Source organism: Poecilia mexicana, unplaced genomic scaffold, assembly GCF_051168715.1.
Source record: "Poecilia mexicana isolate PSO_F unplaced genomic scaffold, ASM5116871v1 scaffold_14, whole genome shotgun sequence".
In the NCBI taxonomy this organism is placed as follows: Eukaryota; Metazoa; Chordata; class Actinopteri; order Cyprinodontiformes; family Poeciliidae; genus Poecilia; species Poecilia mexicana.
The window spans coordinates 28,828,668-28,843,968 of NW_028263383.1; the positions used below are offsets into that span (position 1 = coordinate 28,828,668).

The following is a 15,301-nucleotide window of genomic DNA, read 5'->3' on the forward strand; positions in this document are numbered from 1 at the left end:
GGTATAAAAACTACATTATTTTAGTCCTCTTGAAAGAAACCAAACTGTTTATGGAAGAATACACACTGTCCAAGAACGCCATTTCAGCTTTAATTTAAGCCACAATAAATAAGAGCACTAAAAACATTTTTTTTTCACAAACCAGGCCTGTAGCTGACCTCCGCCGTGCGTCCGCCAATCAGAAGCCTCGCAGCCAGTCTCCGGCCCTTCTGTCCTCAACATGGAAACCAAATCCGTGCCCAGTTTCTGTCCCCACAACCAGTGAACTCCTTTCATGTTTCGGTGGCGTTTTTAAAAGAAACTTCTAATTTGGAGGCTGTAATAAGCCGTCTCATCAGCGTTCAGGTTGATCTCAGATCTCTGGTTCTGCTGACTGAACCGTCGGCGGAGCCAAATGAGCGCGGCAGCAGCCAAATCTGACTCGCTTACCCTTTTGAACTCTTCGCCAACGGCTGCAGTTCTTCAGAGGGAGTAGAGAAAGTAACGACGGCGCTGCCAGCAAACTGCCTTCAAGGTTTGAACCACCCGCTTTAAACGCGTTGATGAATTTTGGACTTTAGATTAATTAGCAAAGCCATTTTTAGTAGAGTCAGGAAGTCATTAATGTTTATGGTTAATCCTGAGATATTTAGTCCCTGAAGTCACTTTAACATGTTTTGTGTAGTTAATTAGGAGTCAATTAGAGAAATCAATTGATGCTCCAGATGGTTTATTTTGGCTTAGAGGGATGCTGAAACTTTTAGGTGATGGTGTTGGTTCATAATAGCGTTCATTAAAAGTTTCACAATGATTAGGTAAAGTATGAAAAAAGGTGGAAATATCTTAGAAATGTAAGAGAAGTTTTGTGATAGAGGGAACGGAAAGGGAGCACATCCATCTTGAACAATCTTTAGTCCTTGTTGATCTTTTTTTCTCCATGTCAGTGGTGCTCCTACAATGAAAAACACAACATTTTGTAAAAGACTACATGTTGGATGCACCAATAGAAGATTTTTGGCCAATATCTATATCCTATGTTATGGCTGATAACCAATATTTACTGATATTTGTATTTCCACGCAACACGATGGAGATGAACAATAATTGTTAATGCAGACTGTCCCTCGTTGTTGTGGATTTCACTGTGGAACGAAACTCTAAATTATTTCCAGAAAATCACCAATTTTTTATTTACAATATTGGAAACAAGGTGCATCTTGGGAAGCTGGAATGAAAAGGCTTCATGGCTGTTTGGTTTTATCTGAAATCTGATGGTGTGTGTGACTTCCATCCATCATTCTGACAACTTCATTATTTTTACAAATAACTTTATTTAGAACAAAAAACATTCTGGAACAAAATAAAACAGGGACATAGATACAATATCTAAGGGCATTATAGAACATGTACATTTTGTTAAAATTAAACTGGGCCTTGAGGGCTGTACTCTTTAAAGCCAGATGTAATCTGAATTGAAGTTAGCGCCTTAGCATTAGCTTCTGTTAGCTGTGGTGTTGGAATAGTAGAACTAACTTTGTATCTACTTTTTATCCCACTAATAATATAATATACTAAAAGTATAACACAAAGGGTATTTATGGGACAGTTGTTAGGAGGAAAACTCTAACGGTTGCCTGTGCAAATTAGAGTAAAGATGCTGGTCAGAACAGGAGCAGATGTTACTTCTACTGGAATTTAACTTCCCATCATTCTTTCTTCTCACCAGCCCAATCCTGATGAATATAAATGTTTTAAACATCAGCTCAAGCTGCAGATTTCTCTATAACTTCTTGGGCGGATTGTTCTGCTCTGATCTGCTCTTCGGCCAGCTTCTGAAGCGCCCTTGGTTGCTACGCGTTCAGTCCTTTTATGGAAGCCTAACCTATAATTTTCATCAGGTGTAATCCTGAAATTAATTAGTCGTAAAGGTGATATTATATATGCCCTTTAAGTAGCTACTGAGGGAACAGATAGCAGAGCAGCGTAACAATAGAAAACTGGATTTTGCCCTATAGTGCCCTACAGCTAATAAAAGCTTGCTGCAGCCACATTGATTAGCAAAAAAAAAAAAAAAAGAAAAGAAAAAGAAGAGATAGTGTTTGAAAATGGTCTTCTGCCGAGCTGAAAGGTAACATTTTTTGAAAAGACCTCAAGGCTAAAAAATATTTTGTGTAGTCAAAGGTCCCGTTGTTTGGTTTCTGCAGAAAAGGGTTCTTTCTTTCTGCACGGGCGCCTCACGTGTCGGTTCTGGGTGCCAATCAATAGGACTGGGGGGCCGGAGGGGGGGGGGGGGAGGGGGGGGTCGAGGTGGGCCGAGTGCCGCCGCGATTAAACACAAGGAGCCTTATCCACGTGTGGACAGACGGGCTCTTTAAACACACGCCGGCACGCATGCACGCGCAGCCTCACACGCGCTGCACGCTGAGCGCAGCTCAGATAAGTGACTGAATCAGTCACGCGCATACAGTGTTTGCTTGTCAGCCTGTATGCTTTCCCTTTTATAACATGGGTTCAATTTCCCAAGCTACTGGAGCCCTATCAGTGTTTTTCCAAGAGATATATTCAGCAAGGTCATCTCTCACTGCAACAAGAAGCAGTGCAGCCGCAGAGATGTGTTTTTGCTATTGAAATGTCAATATTCACTCTAGTCTGTCGCATTATAAACTACATTTATCAATAGAAAGGCAGGTTAGAACACGGCTCCTGCTTCCGACTGCTGTCCACTGATTTATTCGGGTAATAGCAGCATGAGAGAGGCGGATCCTGTTAAACTTCTCCAACCTCGATTTCATAATTATTTCAGATTTTATTTTAAATTTTGAGCATTCCTTAAAAATCTAGTAAAATGTTAATATTTTCGCAAAGCCAAAGAGTTTGACAGTGTTAAGGGTGCTGGAAGCAGGACAGCATAATTAATAAAGTGTAAGTCAAGTGGATGCTATAAAAAAGTTATGATTGGAATAAAATTTAACAGGGAGCAGAGGGGTTTAATGCACAGCTCATGTTCGAGAACTTTTTACCTTCTCAATTTACTAGGAATAAACTAATAAAAAGACTTACGCATCAAGTGCTCTGAAAAAGTAGATTTCTGAAGTTTTTAGTTTTTGTCACTTTTTTATGTTTCAGATCATTTAACTATATTTTATTTTTTTAATAAGTACAAAAAAAGCACTTTTCAAAAGGTGATTTCAGAAATTAAGGAACAAAAATATTAAAACAATCCTCACCCTGTGTAAAAAAATAATTGCACCCCAAACATAATAACTGGTTATTCTAGCCTTAATAGCCTGAAGTTATCATAAAAGTGTTCATGATAACTTGTAGACAAATATAATCCTACATCAGTTCATCTGTTTTCTTGAGGGGGGTCTTCCTGTTAATGGGGAGTTTTTCCTCTCTACTGTCGCTACATGCATTCTTGGTATGAAGGATTGCTGTAAAATCAAGCGACTGTCGCCCCCTGCTGGTCCAGGAGGAGTGAGTCCTGCAGGTTAGCAATGAAATCTGCTGGGTTTCCTTAGATGGAAATATTTCAAACTACTTTTAATAATTAATACAGCTTACTGTGCTGCTTGATATCTAGGACGATTTTTTTGTAAAATGCCTCCAGATAACATTTGTTGTGAATTGGCATGATATAGACACATTACATGTTAATGTTTACATCCAGAAATTTTGTGCATGCTCACAATGCTGGAGGGCAAAAAGACCATTGTTTTCCTTGCCATTTTTGTTAACTGAACCAAAATGCAACGGATTACGCAGGACATCTGTATGTTAAAGGTTGTCAAAGTCAAACGAGCATAACTGAGCTACTTCCTTCTCCCTCGCTATTTCTTCTTTTTCATTCAAACGTTTTCCTGACCTCGTTCTGTAGTAGTCGTACTGCGTCCCTTTTTCTTTTATATATATATCACACGTACATTTAAGATTTAATACTTTATGTTGGTCACTTAGATAAATGCTAGTCATTGGCGGCGGGCAGCTTTTGGCCAAAAGCAGGAAGCTGCAGATGGTATCTTACCATCATCCACACCCTGAACGTTCCCTCCATCCCTCAGTAACGGTTGGTGTAAAAACCTCCACCTGTACAAATGTTTCTGAGCCAAACTTCCCTTCTTGACGATGATCAGCAGCAGAGAAACAGCAGCCAGACCTGCTGATAGCCAGAAGAACCAACGAAGCCGCCGCGGTTTGGCTTCTCTGCTGCACCAAACTCTGCCTCTCCGGCTGTTTCTATCAATAGTATTAGATATTAATAACAGATAAAAAATGCATGCAGCTACTGCAAAGAGAAATATTGCAGATTTGTGCCTTTTTTAACTGAATCTGAAGGCCAGTCTGCGTTCTCAGGATCTGCTGGATCCTGCACCAGTTTTAGGCTTCGATCTGTCTGCCTGCTCAGATTCCCCTCAGTACAAGGAGCCAAAACTTCAAGCTGTCAACATGTTTGATTCAGGGCTGCCTGCACAATTATGTGGCAATTTCCTGCGACGAGGTTAATTTGATATTTGTGCCTTTGTAATGATTAATTATTATGGAGCAAATCAGAGAAATCCCCCCAACCCGTCCTACAGACTAACATCCGTCTTGTTTCCTCAACCTTCAAAGCTCTGCTGTTTGTTGCACCACTGGTAGAAAATATGTCTGAATAACTAATGTTTCTGTTATCAATTATATCCAGATATGGATTACTTTTTAAACCCCAGCCTATTCCATGAGGTCTTCTACCTGCAGGCTGTGAAATTTAGTAAACGCACTTTGACAGGCGCCTCCTAGTGTCCAAACAGCGTCACAACAGTTTAATTTGTATGTAGTTTGTATTTTTTTCTGTGGAAAAAGTCTGTCAGTTCCTCCATTTTGGGCAAAATGAAAAGCAAAGTCATTCCAACAAAAACATTTTTCATTTGATTCTAACTAGAGTCTTTTTGCTAATTTATTGTTTTACTGCTGAACAGTGAACCAAACAGAACGATCACGAACGATCCGATTTGTTTGAACGGTTCTGTAACCCAAATGATGGGACTTCAGTCTGTTTGTTAAAGTTGTTCTTTGTTTTTATCAACTTTGTTTAAAGTCAATGCTGTGCATGACTTTAATCATTCAGTTTTTGGTAGAAAGAGGTAAAAAAGGAAAATGATAAAATATTCTCATGGAAATTATTGAGTTTGTCTTAATCTATCATGTGATTAACTGATTTATTGCTTATTACCACAGGCCTACGCAAGTGAGCTATTTTCCACAAATAGCACTTTTGTTTCTACAACAAAATGGCACAAAACTGTCTTTAATTTAAAAAACAACAACAAAAAAACAACAAAACACTACATGAGTATTTGATGTTTACATCTTAAAATTGTATATATCTTATGAAAATATGTACTTGTTTTTGCAAGATCAGATGGCGGCGATTCAACTTTTTTTTAACAACTATTTTTAACAATTAACATAAAACTGTTATTTTAAGGCTAAAATGGTTTGTTCTTAGAAAAATATACATTTTCATAGTGAACTGGAGCTGGTTTAACCATAGAGAGAAACCAAAAGCAACACGAGGTTTGTGCTAATGTCCAAACCAAATGTTCAGTGTAATTTTTTAACAACGTTTCAGTGGAAAGGTGTTTTTGCTGGTCCATTCTTGCCATGTTAGATTTCGGTTACCAGAGTTTTTCTTGTATTTCCTCGCTGCTCCAGCTGAGGGTGAAGGAAAACTTGCAGAGCTAAAGTCTTTCTTCAGAAGGAAAATCGTCTGTCCTCAGCTGTTTGTCGCCTGTCGCGGCCCCTGAAGAGTAAATCTGCTTCAAGTGTCAGGGTTGACGGTGAAACGCCGCCGCGCTGCTGCCGCCTGACTCGACACAATATCCACATGACTGGCTGCACATTTTAGACACAGTCGCTCCACAGAACCACCCACACTGGCAACGTGAAGCTGGATCCACTGCACTTAAAAAATTCATAACCACCTTTCTGCAGCTTTGTTGAGTTAAAATGCTTTACATAATACAGATGAAACGTTTTAGCGCTGACAGATTCCCTGGCATTAAGAGTCACATTTAAAAAAGAAATTACATTTCACTTATTTTAACATTTTATATCTGATTATTCTATAAGAATTTACAGAATAGTTTTTCATTTGATACATTTAGATAAATCTGCTTCATTTTTCATGGGGAAAGGAAAACAAATGAAGGTAAAACCTTTTCTGGAATATAATGTTAAAGAACTACAACCAGGCACCTCATCATTTCTCATCTGAACTGAGAAATGAATGAATCAGTTGATTCAGTTTGTTCATTTTAACGATTCACCAGGAATCAGAAAGTATTCACATACAGGAGCTTGTAGTTTATTCTCATTAAAATGTGAAATTTGAGTCAGACACTTCAGATTACAGCTTTTATATTGACGGGATGTATTTGTAATTTCATATTCAACATGCTGTCCGACTCTACTTTCTGTTTTTTATTAGATCTGATTCTCATCAGCCGTTATTGACAGTCATGCTGGAAGGATTTCTGAATTATCCGTTCTGCAGGTGTTTGGAGCTGAACGCACCCAGAAAATATCAGCTGCTTGGATTCAGTCAGTAGAGATTCATATTATTGATAATTCCAAATGATTAAGAAAAATTGGGCAATTCAAATTGCTTCTGTGTCTCTGTTATCATATGCGGGCCACTTCAATAATACTTGGAGCTCCAGGTTTAATTATGGTGTTAATAAGGTTTGGACTCATTTCAGATTTCATAATCTGCCAGGGAGGATGGAGGCTGGCAGGGTTTGTACAAATCGCAGCTTTTTGAGCGCACTCCGCCAACATGGCGGTCCAATATGAAACATTACTGGCAGCAATGCTCAGCGAACTTGTTCAATTTGCTGAGAAGTCCTTGTCCAGATAACTGCTGAGGGGACTAAAAGTAAATATCTTTTCATATAAAACTAATGTTCCTGTGGTTGAAACTTTAATAATCCCACGATTAGTGAAAGTATTGGTTTAAAAAAAAAAAAACGTCCTTTCACTTCTATTTCCATTATTGGTTGTGGATCTATTTGTACAGCATCTAAAGTATTAAAAACAAAATGCAGCTTGGGAAGCTGGACCTGATATGCAGAGTAGTTTATTCAACCAGAGGTTACCTTAAAGAAATATTTAAAATGTGACTTATATACTAACTCAAAGCTGCAGTATGTAATATTTATAAAGAATATATATTTTTTTTTTTACATATTTATTGTTTTTGGTCAGAGCGGTGCATTGCCTCAGACGACAGCAGCAGCTCGGGGAGGAGATCGATCTTTTCACAGATTATCTGTCTCATAGCAAACTGTCACAACATGGTGACACTTTTAAAAAATATGTGAACATATTTTTAATATAATGCATATACAAGCTGTAGCTTTTTTAAATGTTTTTGGTCTGTGGGAGGAAGCCAGAGCGACTGGAGAGAACCCAAACATGAAGAAAGAGCCCAGACTGGGGTTCAAACTCATGACCTTCTTGGAGCAAGGCAGCAGTGCTAACACATGCTAACATATGTGAAACGGTTCAGATATGAAATCGACTCTCCTCTCTCCCCTCCTCCATCCCTAAATCCTAGTTAACAATGTCTTACTCTATAAGCTCTAACCGCTCTAACCTAAGCATGAATCATATTTTAATAAGCCAACATGTATCATGCGTGAACAGAGCAGGTGTTGATGGAAGGAAGAGGAATTGGCTGGGATTTCCTTTCTTCCTCTGACTCCAGTAGAGGCTTTTTTTGTTGTTGTTTTGTTTGTTTTTTTGTTCATCTGCCACAAGATGAAGCTACACCCCCTCCCTCCTCTCCGTCTTCCTCCTAAAACATATTTCCAAACGAGTGAGTCCGGACCACAGCTGCCTCTCTGACGCATTAATCACGTTGCGCCGCTGCCGTGCAACACAAACACGCGTCGGCGCACGCGACTCCCAGAACACACGCGGCGCGTCCGCCCACCACTCCTAGCGATCTCCGGTCTGTTGTACACCAGCTCTGTGTGCCCCCACCCGGCTCCCACATGACCCTCCATTTTCCTGATCATTAGCGACTCCGGCGCAGAGCCGCCTTCCATCCATCCCTGACCGCCGGCTCCCCCGCCACTCCTCTGTTTACTTCTCTTTATTTCTTTTGATTTCGGGGCGATGCCTCCCCCCGCCCTGCTGGGAGCAGAAAGAGGATGGAGAAGGATGTAGGAAGGGAGGGAGAGGCTGTTTTAGGTGGGGAACAGAGCCGGCCCAAGGTAGCGACTCAACCGACTGCTTAGTGCCTCCACACCACTAGGGGGCCCTAAGAGCACTGACCTAGCATGATCATATTTTAAAATAACAGTGAGTAATACAAACTAAAAGCTATTACACATGAAAAATGATTTCTATTGACACATTTCAGCATGATGCAAAAAAAAACAAAAACAAAAAACTTGCTGTCGATGACTAGCATAGCATAGGGAAGACGAGGGATGTAGCTCAGTTATGCTATCTTGACTTTGATGACCATAATATGTAGATGTGCTGTGGAGTTTGGTGTGTTTTGGTTTATTGAAGAAGAATAAAAAAGATGACCTACACATCAACTCTGACACATCATCAGTAGAGCGTTTATTTATATGAGCTAATCAACCACAGCAGTGTTAGGTTAGCCACCACCGTGTTAGCTAACCTAACACTCCTACCATAGTAGCTAGATTGGCTACCACCATGGTGCCATTCACTTGTTCATTACTAGTCGCAAAATAAACATCAAGCCTCAAAACAACGAACTGAATGTTTTGTTCTTTGTGTGGACGATGTTTGTGTGGGGTTTTTTGGGCCCCAAAAAGGTTTGGTCTGTTAGGAAACGCAATGAATCGGGTTCAGGTCAAAAATAAAACACCCTGATGAAGTTAATTTACTCATGTTACTTTTTATTGCAAATACATTTTTTGTAAAATAATATCTTAGATGAGTAAATTAATTAAAATAGTCTAAATATTTTCACTAAGGCAGTTTAAGCATTAAAAAAATAATTCAGTTTTGATTACTCTGGCTAAAATTGAGTGAAAAATCCAAAATTCAGTTTCTCAAAGAAATCAGAACCTACAAAACGGTTTTATTAATGTAACGTTTAGTCAACTCGGTAGATTAAAAATCTCTTTTAGCATTCCACTTTAATCACAGAATCTCCTGAATATTCATTTAAAACAAATCAACCAAAAACTGATTTTATTGGTAGGCAAACATTTGTTTCAATTTTAATTTTGGAATTAAAGTTTAAAAATTATCATATTTATTCTTTGTTTCCAACCAGTTCTCCCTAAAAGGATTTTTTTAAACTCTGGTTCTGGTTAAATTGATGATAAACAATTAAAATAAAACCAGTAAATCATTAGAAATACTCAGAACTGCTAATAGATGACAGTTTAGCATGAAAGCTTTGATGCTAAAGACATTATTAAAAGTTTATTATTTACAGTGACCGCTGTAGAATATTAATGAGAACTCATTTATTCCTAATGATATTAATGTTTCCTTTATTGACATTTTATGGGAAGAGAAGGAAACTGAGCAGCAATAAAATAATTTATTCTAAAGAATCCTTTTTATTACAGATAATCTTAATGCTTCAGGCTAAACTGAAAAAATTATAAGTATCAAAATTACTTCAACACTAAGCAATATAAACCTTATTTCCTTAAAGTACAGAATATTTTATGTACATTTGATACAAAACCATTGCATTATTTAGTTCAGATACAGAAATCCTTTCTTCATAACGAAGAAATGAAATGCTGTACTTCATATTATCCAAATAGCTTCAAAGAATTTCTGTCCTGTGGGAAAGACAGATCTCCAGTAGCAGTCTGTCTTACAATGAACCTGAAGAGGCCTCTGACTGAAGACTGTTGCTGTATGACTGCCATGTCATGCTAACAGCTCAGAGATGATATTTCACAATGAAATGTCCTGAATGACATCACCACTGCTGATCCACCTCATTTGCTTTTGCTGCTCCTCTTTAGGTCTGTGTCAGGTTAGGAAGATGTTGGAGTAGGGGATAAGATTATTGCTCGTTAAGAAGGATGGCAAAGATGATTCTCTCTCTACTTTACATCCACAAAGCCTTCTGGGTAACTCCTCTGGGGCTTGGGATCAAAGTTCAACTATTGTTTGAGCTTTTGAGATGCTAATCAGCTGCTGGAAGTTGCAAAAACAATAACCTGTTGCCATGGTTACGCATGGTTACGCATCTACCGTATCTACCTCAGACGCAGCTGATTTTTAAAATTGTCCTCATGAAGAGGAAACCTATAATAATCATACAGAGCAGTAGTTAATCTATAAATTTTATTTCACAATTGTTCTTGTCATTTGTTTCATAAAACCTGAACATTACATTAATGACTCTGGTTGTCAGTAGGGGTTGAATACTTTTAGGAATCTAATGAATTGATTTGAAAAGTGTGTAAACTTGACTTCAATGTCCTTATTTATACTTTTTTTTTAGCTGTTTTTTGGTTTTATTTTGCACTATTATGGGGTTAATGTGTGAAGCTTTTTTTTTTTTTTTTACAGCAGATACATCTGAGTCCTGCACCCCAATAGAAATGATTGAAATTCCTCCTGACATTCAGATGCCTGCAGCTTTAAATTCCAACTAAAGGTTTTCACCCACAACAGAAACAATTCAGCGTCATTTGATACGTTTGGATTTGTTGTTAAGTCTCCGTGACAAGAACCTTTTCCTAAGACTGTATCGCCGACCTTGATGAGCTTCCTTTGCGCGGATTGTAATATAAACACACGTTTTAAGTGAGTTTTAAGTGCTCTCGATATGAAGAGGCCTTTAGAAACCAAAAGAGAAGGAAAATGAGTCTGGAAATGCAGCTGAATAAGTAAAAGTCTGAAAATATAACCTAATAAATGAACACCATCGGTTTTCTTATTGCTCCAGCTCTAAATTATAAGGTGGAGGATGAAGCCTGCTGCATCATCATCATCATCGCTTGCACCTTATAATTTAGAAGGAATTGATGACAGATTTACTGTAATTAAAATCAGCTCAGTGGAACAGCTAACATAAATCTTTCCTCTTTGAATCGATGAAAGATGGCTGAACGTTTCAGAGCAGCTTCTCTACACTCACAATGTCAGAAAAAAATCAGAGTGGAAATATTTTTTAAAAAAGCCTCCTTTCCTAGTTAAGGATGGGGTGTCCAAAGTGTGGCGCGGGGGCCATTTGTGGCACATAGACAGATTTTTTTGCTGTCTCCAACTGCAATGCATAAATGAAATAAATGCGCATAGGCAGCTGTCATGATAAATCGCCCCAGAAGTAATCGTGATAAACGATAATATTGTCGTTTTGAGACCATTTTCAAATGATACCTTGGTAATGACATAATTAAAATTGAAGAACACATCCTCAAAGATCAATAAACTTTGAGAACATTTAGAACTGGAAGAGGGGGACATTTTAAATATCCAAAATAAATAAACAATGCTTTCCAGAAAAATTCAGCTGATTTTTTGGATCGGTTGATGCTAAACCTCAGATATTAGATTGGAAGTGAGAAAAGGACAAATTTATGATTTTTTTTCCTGTAACGTCCATCTGATGGTTGAGTTTGGCGCTTCAGGCTCATTTTAAAGTCGCAGTTTTACTGTCAAATATTCACTGATCTGAATAAAAACGCATGACGTGAGCTTGTAACATGTTATTACACCGTGTGCACAATTATTCAGCAACAGACTCGCCTGCCTCCATCGTAACCTTTATGTTCCCCGTGACTCCTTAAAAAACAACATGTGCATCGGTTTGAAGCATTTTTAGGAAAATCAGAACAATTTAATTTGTTTTTCTCAGCAGCTCGGAGGAGCGGACTGTTAACTGAGATGTCAAGGCCTCAGATGAGATTCTGTATTCACATTCTGCTTCATCGCCTCAATATAATAGAAAAATACTCCTTTAAAGGGATTTTAACAACATTGAAAATTTATAGAGTAACAAAATAGGCCTGAATAATAGAGTGCATGCAAAATGGTGGGAGCTTAAAACGCGAGAATCTCGTGAAAAAGTTCAATATTTCTTCTAGATGTGTCTTTTTCTTTGGATTAATATGGCGTAGAGAGAATGAAAACAAAAACAAAAACCTACGTGTCAAAAACAAAGTTATGTCATATTCATAGAAAGTTGAGTGGAAGGAAAAAGTGCGGCAGTATTAACTTTGATTAACTAAGACTTGAAAATCTATGCTTTCTTCTGTTGAATGAGCTTTATGGAGAGGCTAGTTCCATTTTCCAGCAGGATTTGGTTCCAGTCCAGAACGGTACCAGGACCCGCTCAAAGGAACAAAACCTAAAACCGATTCTCTGTCAGGTTCTTAAGGTGCAGCTTACAGATGTAACACTACAGATGTAAAAATGTAGCTAAAACTACATTTTTAGATTTAAAAAAGCCTACATATGTATATTTTTTTATCTTTTAGTTTTTTTTTCTTTTATCCCAGAAATTAAATTTAAAAAGATAAACCTCCAACCTGGATCCAAAACAGTTTATTTTTATTTTATTCCTATTCACATTTGGAATTAAAATGGATTTTTAATATAAAAATATTAAGCTATAGCTGTGTTGACATGACATAGATCATCGCTAACGACGCTGGTTGCTAACAGAGTGCTGCATGTTATTGGAAAGTTACTGGAAAGGAAAAAGTGTGGCACAAAGCAGGTTTACCTGCAGAACACAAGATTCAACAAACCTAAACCTGTTGGTAAAAAAAAAAAAAAAAGAAGATTCACTGCTATTATCCATCGCATGACATGAAGCTAATGCTGGGGTGTCCAAAGTGTGGCCAAAGTGTGGACTGCTATGACACTTTTTAATAAAAGTAACCTTAATCTTGTTTTTATTGCTCAGAATTGACAAAATAAATGTTTAAAAATTCACAAAGTGGATCTGTTTCTTTTAATAGAACAAACCTGCAAAACCCTTCTAACATTTAGGATCTACAACTATTTACACATCCAACAGAAACTTTACTATCAACACATTCAGTTACATTATTGTAACTTGTAACTTGTGAAACTTGTATTTGAATAGGCTTAAAAATGTCCGCATTTTTTCTGTTTTTGCCCTCAGTTTTTGGCCCATGAGTCATTTAGACTATTGATTTCTAAAACTTGTACTTTAATTGCAGACCCATATGATAAATAAATGTGCAGTGAGGATACCGTTTTGTTTTTTTTCTGTAACGATCAGGATGATGACGGATTTTTCCAGAACTCACCACGTTATCACAGAAAATGATTCCCAACTTTCAAAAAGCTCCGGCCTCAGAGGCTTCACACAAATCGTCGTTTTTCAGTCGACGCCTGCAATCAGAAAACATGCAATCACACTTCTGTGTACAGAACACTAACACACACTTAGCCTCGTACGTGTGTGTGTGTGCGGCAAAAACGGAGAAAACGATCATATTCGACTTGCTGAGAAACACACAGCGTCTGAAATTTCAGAGAGGAATTCATAATCTCTGCAGGATCATAATCTGTTCACACGCCGACATGGAAAACATCAAATACATTCATGTTGGAAAAAATAGCTGGAACGAGTTCAAATGAGCTGCAGCAACTGAAAGTTTACGTTTATTAATCTGTTGTTATAATCAGGTGATCGAGAAGCAGCAGAATAAAGACACAGTTTTACAAGAACAAGAATCAAGATGGCCGCCTTGGGCGTGTTAACATCACTCTGAACTATATCCAAAAATAACATTTTCCAAAAAAAATCAAGAATCCAATTAATCAATAAAATCGATTTATTGCCCTGCCCTAATTGGGAACCACTGTTCTATGACTCAGAGAGCCTGAACATGGATGCATGCCACACTTTTCAGACCTTTAATGGCATAATTATGAAAACTAGCAAGAACTTTTCTGTAACTTCACATTTCTGTCTCAAAAAATCCAAATAAAACACGCAAAGCAAAGAGGACCCACTCATCCTCCTTCTATAGCTGCGTTTCCATTGACCGTAAAATTGCACAATTTCACATTTCTAAAATAATTTTGCGTAATGGAAAAGCACCAATTATCTCATTTCAGTAGAACGTTTTTGTGTTAGAATGAGGTGTTTATTTGCAGCTGTATCCATGTTGGTCTACTTTGCAAAACTGCGATAGAAACACTTTTTTCACATCAGACGAGTCACATGATCAACAGTCGGATGTTACTACTGGCGGAAACCAGGAAGAAGACGACAGGAAGTAGATGGAGGGGAATGGTGCTATGGTGTTTTTTCATGAATTGTCACGCAAACAAAAACAGCTACAAGATTATTTTAATTATGTTTCTTATTAAATGGAAATACCGTAACTGTGAAATAGTGTTTTCTTAACATTTGTAATGGAAATGTAGTCTGTAGGATCAGCTGGTTTCCTTTTATTTCAGACAAATCAATTATAAAACAAGAATACATATGCATACTTACAAAACTTAAACAGATACGTACAAATAATGTTTTGCAACAAGAGTCATCGATTTCCGTTGACGTCAGACGATCTGAGAGGAACGCCGCACACACCGCTCGGGTCGCTGATGTTAAGTAGACGAGATTGCAAGCCAATTCAGTCTCTGCGGCCCAATATTGCTTTTGATTAGTTTTAATTTAATCTAATAAGAGATCACACGGCGGCAGCAACTCACCTAATAAACACGACATCTCTCACAAACAGGTGGAGGCTGAAGGTTGTCAGATATGATGTTTATGATCAGACAAATCTGCTTCTCGTGAGATACGAGCGCTAACAACGCTCACAGATGTTAAAAAAAAAAATCAATTTCCATTGATTTAATGAACGATTAAAATAAAGACAGGCCAGGACAGGGAGGAGCGTGAACTTCTTATCTGCATACCTCAGAAGTGAAGAAAGCTCTGAACATCCCCGGCCATTAGGAGACGGGAAGATGAGCAGGGAAGGAGAAATTGGCTGTTGTGATGCTGACGGATGAGGACAGACAGCTTAACAAATGAGCTTCAGATCAGCGGGCCTCGCCGGGCCTCAGCGGCCCAAACAGAACCCCAACTAAATGAACCTCTGCGTCTTTGATATTCAGGAGCCGACCTCGTTTCTCGGAGCTGAGCGGCGGTGGGCGGCAGCGTGGGCATCTGCTTATGATAATATGTCTTCCATACAGCCAAACGCATTTCAAGGCACCACTGAAGGTTACAGCGGGGGGCCGCAAGGTGTCTGCCGGGGACGACTTTAAATGAGGCCGCCTTGTCAGCGGCTTAATTGTTCCTGTTGTGCAAAATAAACACGTCTGA

At 38.3% G+C, this 15,301-nt stretch overlaps 1 protein-coding gene and 1 long non-coding RNA gene across 2 annotated transcripts in view; one reads left to right on the forward strand and one right to left on the reverse strand.

Moving 5' to 3' along the window:
- cadm1a (cell adhesion molecule 1a) overlaps positions 1–15,301 on the forward strand; it is a 393,093-nt gene that overhangs the window by 270,394 nt on the left and 107,398 nt on the right. The gene's annotated exons all lie outside the window — the stretch shown is intronic.
- On the reverse strand, positions 697–13,738 carry LOC106929085 (uncharacterized). The gene is made up of 2 exons (XR_015765314.1): positions 13,263–13,738; positions 697–931 (listed from the first exon to the last, which is right to left on the reverse strand). It is a non-coding gene; the product is annotated as an uncharacterized LOC106929085 (long non-coding RNA).